The sequence below is a fragment of the Suncus etruscus genome, chromosome 1 (assembly GCF_024139225.1).
Source record: "Suncus etruscus isolate mSunEtr1 chromosome 1, mSunEtr1.pri.cur, whole genome shotgun sequence".
Taxonomy (NCBI): Eukaryota; Metazoa; Chordata; class Mammalia; order Eulipotyphla; family Soricidae; genus Suncus; species Suncus etruscus.
The window spans coordinates 6,492,151-6,498,927 of NC_064848.1; positions in this window are offsets into that span (position 1 = coordinate 6,492,151).

Consider the following 6,777-nt stretch of genomic DNA (forward strand, 5'->3'; position numbering starts at 1 on the left):
TGACCTCACTGCAGTAGGATTCATTATATAATAAAACACAGACGCAGTGAAAATAGTTTGATGAATGTATTTCAGCGACGTGACAAATTTCTGATATTTTCAAAGGTTTGTATATAATCCTCATATTTAAAACCTTTTTACTTGCCAGTTCACAATATTTAGATGATACCCTCACAATAAAATGTTTGTTTAACCAAGGGGACGGAGCGATGGTGGTTAAGACAGTTGCCTTGCATGTGGCTGACAGGGGTTCTGTCACCTACATCGCATCTGATACCCTGAGCTCACCAGGAGTCCTGAGCAGAGCCAGGAGAAACCCCTGAGCATCATGGGAGTGCCCCCCAAAAAATTTAACCAAGGATACTACAAGTTTGTTAAGTGATTTAGTCAGAAAAAATGTTAGTAATAAATAATTCTTGAAGACAAAGGCTTGAAATCTTAGTGTAAGATGAAATGTAATCAAAGAGCTATAAAGTTCCTATACAATAAAAACCATGGCCATTACCACAGAGAATGAGGGGTGGGTGAGAGAAAGGGAAAGTCTTTCTACTTGTTTTAAGATTTCTGCATTTATGGATTGAACCCAGGTCTGCTGCATGTACAGCAAGTGCCTTACAAATCTCTCTGGCCTGAGAAGGGTCTCTTTTGATGGGCACTATGGTGAATCCAAGTGTTAACTATGTCTCTAAAATTATTTTAATATTGTAACTAATAACTGTTAAAGGGGGAGAGCTATAACACTAAAATTTGCCAAGAATAGTAAAAGATGAACTTAAGAGGCTCAGAACACTATCCTACAGTGCCATAAATAATGTATTTTAGGTTGTGTACTAACTTGTAGAACAAAAGATTCAAAAAAGAATTTTTTTTTGGTTTTGGGCCACACCCAGTGGCACTCATACTCCTGGCTCTGCACTCAGAAATCACTCCTGATGATAACACAGCAGTAGATCATTTGCCTTGCATGCGGGTGACCCAGGATGGATCTGAGTTTGATCCCAGAGTCCATCTGGTCCCCCGAGCCAGGAGAAATTTCTGAGCACATAGCCAGAAGTAACCCCTGAGTGTCACTGGGTGTGACCCAAAACCAAACCCCTCTCAAAAAAGAAATCACTCCTGTAAGGCTTGGGGTACCATATGGGATGCTGGGGATCAAATCTGGGTTGGCTGTGTACAAGGCAAACACCCTACCTGCTGTGCTATTGCTCTGGTTCCCCCGAAAAGATTTTTTTAAGCCATTCCTCTAGCCAGAAAGAACATAGAGAAGGCACATCCAATCAATATGTGACAACAGAAGAGGAAAATACTTTCTCAAATAGGATACAAAAGGACTCATTATTTATACTTTAGGATAATTGTTACATGGCATAAACATACCTTTATTTCCATGATTTAAATCATTGCAAGTTTACTTTTTTGTTTGTTTGTTTGTTTGTTTTGTTTGGGAGTCAGATCCTGTACCAGGGGCAAATCTCAGTAATGATGCTTTAGTGGACTATGTAGTGCCAAGGATAAAACTCAGGGGCCGGAGAGACAGCACAGCAGAAGGGCATTTGTATTGCATACAGCCAACCCAGGTCGAATAGTGGTTAGAATCCCAGCATCCCATATGGCTCCCCAAGCCCAGCCAAGAGTAATGCCTAAACAGAGAGCCAGGGTAAAGTCCTGTGCACAAAGACAAAATAATAAAATAAAAATACTGAGCCAAATGGTCATTTTCCCCCAAGATAAGTACAATGAACTGTAGGCTTAGCCTCTTAGCTCTTATTTAAATTGTATTGGGGGTGAAGAGTGCCTGGTTGGGCCATATCCAATGATGTTACTCCTGGTTCTGTACTCAGGAATTACTCCTAGCATTGCTGGGGGACCCTATGGGGTGCCAAGGACTGAGATACATCCAAAACACCTTACTGCTACTACTCCAGCTCCCCGCCCTCACTCTTTAAAATGTCCTTGCCTTATTGTTGTATGAAATGCAATATATATTACACAGGGGGAGGGGGTTGTTTTAAGGTATCAGACATACAAATGTGTTGGGGCCAGAGAGAGAGAGCACTGCGGTAGGACATTTGTCTTGCGTGCAGCCAATCCAGGATGGATGGTGGTTCTAATCCCAGCATGCCATAGGGTCCCCGTGCCTGCCAAGAGCAATTTCTGAATGCAGAGCCAGGAGTAAACAGAGCGCTGCTGGGTGTGGCCCCAAAACCGAAACCAAACAAACAAAAAACTACAAAGGGCCAGTAATAAGTGAAGGACCTAGTAATTAGTCAGAATCTGATTCTTCCTTGACTTGCAAAGTTAGAAAAATTGATCTAATTCAGACCCAGAGTTAAGATTCCCTTCTCACTCCAGTCTTCTGTTTTGCCCAGTAGCCAGCAATCTGACCCTAAGGGGAAAAAAGCAACAGGGCCCTAAAATCTTTAGAAGTCCTTTTATGGGGACTGGAAAGAGCACAGCAGGTAGGACTTGCACTGCATGCAGCCAACCAACATTCCATCCTCAACATCCTGACAACCACCAGGAGTGATTCCTGCGTGCAGAGCCAGGGGTAAGCCATGAGTACTTGCCAAGTGTGGCTCAAATACAAAAAAAAAAAAAAAAAGTTCATTCAACATTTTAAAAAAATAAAAAGGCCTTTTATCTAGGCACACCCTGTAACGTTCACCAAAACCCTAATCCAGAACCCCAAACAGCTTTGATGAGCTAGATGCCCATCAAGATAACCTGTGGAAACAGTGCTGCTACCTATGGAATTGGAGACGAGTTCAGGAATGATCTTCATCTTACATGATGAAAGGTTTTGACAGAGGTCAGGACTCTTATCCTAACCTTGAGTTTCTGGTATTTCAGTTTAATTTTGGGTTGTGTTGTTGTTGCAGTTTGTTTTGGTAGTAGAAGGGTTGGCGCTTTTGGGTTGGTGCCTTTTTTTTGGGGGGGGTTGGGCCACACCCATTTGATGCTCAGGGGTTACTCCTGGCTAAGTGCTCAGAAATTGCCCCTGGCTTGGGGGGACCATATGGGATGCCGGGGGATCGAACTGAGGTTCCTTCCTTGGCTAGAGCTTGCAAGACAGACACCTTACCTCTAGCGCCACCTCACCGGCCCTGGGTTGGTGCCTTTAAGCAGTGCTTAGGAGATGCAAGACATTGCCCCAATAATCTCAGCTAACATCTCTGGCAGATTAGTGACAGGCCCAGGTTACTAAAGCCCTGTGGTTCTGGGATTTCTTTCTTTCTTTCTTTCTTTCTTTTTTTTTTGGTTTTTGGGCCACACACGTTTGATGCTCAGGGGTTACTACTGGCTAAGCACTCAGAAATCGCCCATGGCTTGGGGGGATCATATGGGACATCGGGGGATCGAACCGCGGTCCTTCCTTGCCTAGCGCTTGCAAGGCAGACACCTTACCTCTAGTGCCACCTCTCCAGTCCCATGCTCTGGGATTTCTTTGCTCGGGGCTTCCAGGGTGATATTACCACCTGGTGATACTCAGGTGGCCATATGATACCTAAGCCGAAACCGTGATCAACTGCTTAGAAACTGTTCAACAGTTTCTTTAACAAAAAAAAAGGGGGGGGGTGGTTTCCTTAAGATTTTCTTTTAAAGATTTTTTTTTTTTTTTAGTTTTTGGGTCACACTCAGTGGCGCTCAGGGGTTGGTTACTCCTGGCTCTGTGCTCAGAAATCACTCCTGACAGGCTTGGCGATCATATGGGATGCTGGAAATCAAATCAGGGTCCGTCCCGAGTTGGTGCATGCAAAGCAAACGCCTTACTGCTGTGTTATTGCTATTGCTCTGGCCCCTAAAGATTTCTTAAAGAAAGGTTTTGTGTTTTTTTTATAGTTTCTTAAAGAAACCATAGCACTTTTCTAGTTATATGAGACAATGGTATATGCTGAGACGAGGGTGCCAGCAGAGGAATGGTTACCCAAAGCAGCAGTTACTGCAATGAGGGTAAAAGCATCTGAGATTTTTGTGGTCTGGAACAAGGTTAAGTTCCACTGATAAACTCACAGGAGAAGAATTCCATTAGCTAGCTACTTATTCCTCACATCCATCAATGTTTCTGGTAATGAGTTAACTATTAATCTGTATAACACCTGTATAATGACCAAGTCTAGGCTTTATAAATAAGCAAATTAAAATATTGGGATGATTATCAATTACTAATAATCAAATAAAGCTGTTTATATAATCTGTGGGAGTACATAAATCTACACCTTGGCTTTAGTTATTGAAACTACTGGGAATGGATCTGCCTGCTTGGGAGATCCTGCCTGCCTGGAGGTTAATTTTTTTTAATTAAACAACATATTCAAGTTCTCTACTCAAGTATAAATTCATATATTAAAGTATACAGTAAATGCTAGGACAGTAAAATCCAGACAACAAGCAGGTCTCAATTTACAGCTGGTCTCAATTTACAGCTGACACAGCAGTTCAAGTCTTCCTTCCGCTCTTGGCACAAAAGCACACTTTGATACATATGGCTGGAATATTTGCAATCATTTTGCAAATATTCTGAAAGCTTTCATCTTATTTAAAGATATTAACCCAGAAAAGATAGCATTTTAATCAAGTTATAGGCCCACCAATATCTTGCAAAGTATATACCTGATATATTATTTTTTACTTATCTATTAAATTTGAGTAAGAATTTTTAATAAAGTGACTTTGGGACCCGCAGAGAAACCTTATTCATAGAATTACTGAATTAGAACTGGGATGGATTCCAGAAATGATCTAAACCAGGACCCCTCATTAACTGGAAAATTGTAAGGCTCACAGATCAAATAATCAGAAGACTAGGTTCCAATCAATTAAGTCACAAGCTACAGTGTATTCTTTAGCATATGCTTAGGATATAACATCTTTTCAAATACTTTATCCAAATCGAATTTTAAGAAAATATGTATTTCAATTAGAATGAACTCTCAGCCTAATGGCTTCCCTTGCGTAATTGTAAGGATCTTCACACATTTTATATTACTTTACTGTTATTGGCCTCTACAGTTTGGAGAAGTGCCGCTGTTCTTTGAGAAGGTCAATTCCAGTTCTTCATACAGTAAAGGTGAGTGGAAAAGGCGATCTGTTAAATCCCAGAAAGGAATGAGCATCAACACTGGCCCCAAACCTGGAGAACAAAAGTCAATGCACCCACTTTTTTTTTTTAATGCCAGCAACTGAACAAGGGTTTGATACATATGAAGCATGGTCCTCCCTGAGTCATACTCACAATCTTATGCATTAAATTATGTGAAAGGGAAACAAGGCACAGTCCTTGTTCAGTTTTCAGGGATGAGCTCCATGCACTATATCAAAACCAGTATTCCATTCTAAGTGTTTAATATTTCTTGCACATTGTATAACCAGTGTCTAGTTTTCTCCTTAACAACAAAAAACACTCCATAAACTGAAATAATTTCTTAGCCTAACAGTAGTGGGTGGAGGTGGGGGAGTGGTAAAGGGCCAGTGCTTACTCCATATTAAACTATTGTCAGCTGTGTGCAAGGTAAGTGCCTTAACCCCTAAATTTCTTTCTGTAAAATAATGTCTCAATTATCAAACTGGCTTCTGAATTATTACTTCTGTTGTTGGCCAAAATATCTAGTTTTTTTCCTTTGAAGTAGTTGGAAGGAAGAGATGATCACAATAGCCCAAATCACTGAGAACACATGTATTTTATAAACACTTGCCACTAAAGACAAAACTAAGACTTTATTTTTCCCAGTGATGAAATGAGTATGACTAGCTCTGATGATAAACCCAAACTCTTAAAAAAGTCTAACTTTTGAGGGACTAGAGAGATAGCATGGAGGTAGGGTGTTTGCCTTGCATGCAGAAGGACAGTGGTTCAAATCCCGGCATCCCATATAGTCCCCCAAGTGAGCCTGCCAGGAGCAATTTATGAGTGTAAACCCAGGAGTAACCCCAGAGCGCTGCCAGGTGTGATCCAAAAACCCAAAAAAAAAAAAAAAAAATCTAAATTTTGAAAACTTCAGTGGCCAAAGTGGCTAGTTAGCAGCACTTTTTGGATAAGAATTTAGCAGAGTGACTGCAATCACCAAAGTAACTTACCCTTCAGAGTAATGAATATAATTTGAAAAAGTCACAGCATAATTTAAGACCATATCCAAACAATCAAGGTAGCAGACTCTTCAGGAAAATACAATAACTAAAAACAAAAGTTATAATTACTAAAAGCAGGATCAAGCTACAAAATAGTTTTAAGATGCCTAAAGTCCTAAACTGTCATATTTTTAATCGTAGTGTTTCTTTTTTTACTTCAGTTTGTCTCCTAGTAATTTAACACAAGTGAAGACACTTGCTGAAATGCAAACAGCCATTTCTACAACTCAAGGTCTCAGGGAATGATTGCAAGATCTGGCCAGGTCCATGGCAACATCAAATTCAAACTTTGTAAAAATTGAAAATCACATTATTTTTAATTTACTACTCTTAAATTTCCCATTGAAATAACTTAATTTAAACCACCTCTTAAATCCATTTAAAAAGTGACCAATGTTGAGCAGAAAAGTGGTAGCTTCTTCTTGGGGCTGATGACAACTTGAAGTACAGATATTACTTGCCTAATAATTTTGGTAATACGTTCCTCCAGAAAACAAAACAGTTTAAATACATATCTAAATTCAGAGTTGAATTCACATAACAATGCTTCAAATTCAGTATTTACTATGAAATGCAAGGACCTATGTTTTTTTATCAGATTCAAATGTTACAGGTCTGTATCCAAAATATTCTAAGGAAAAATGTAATCTC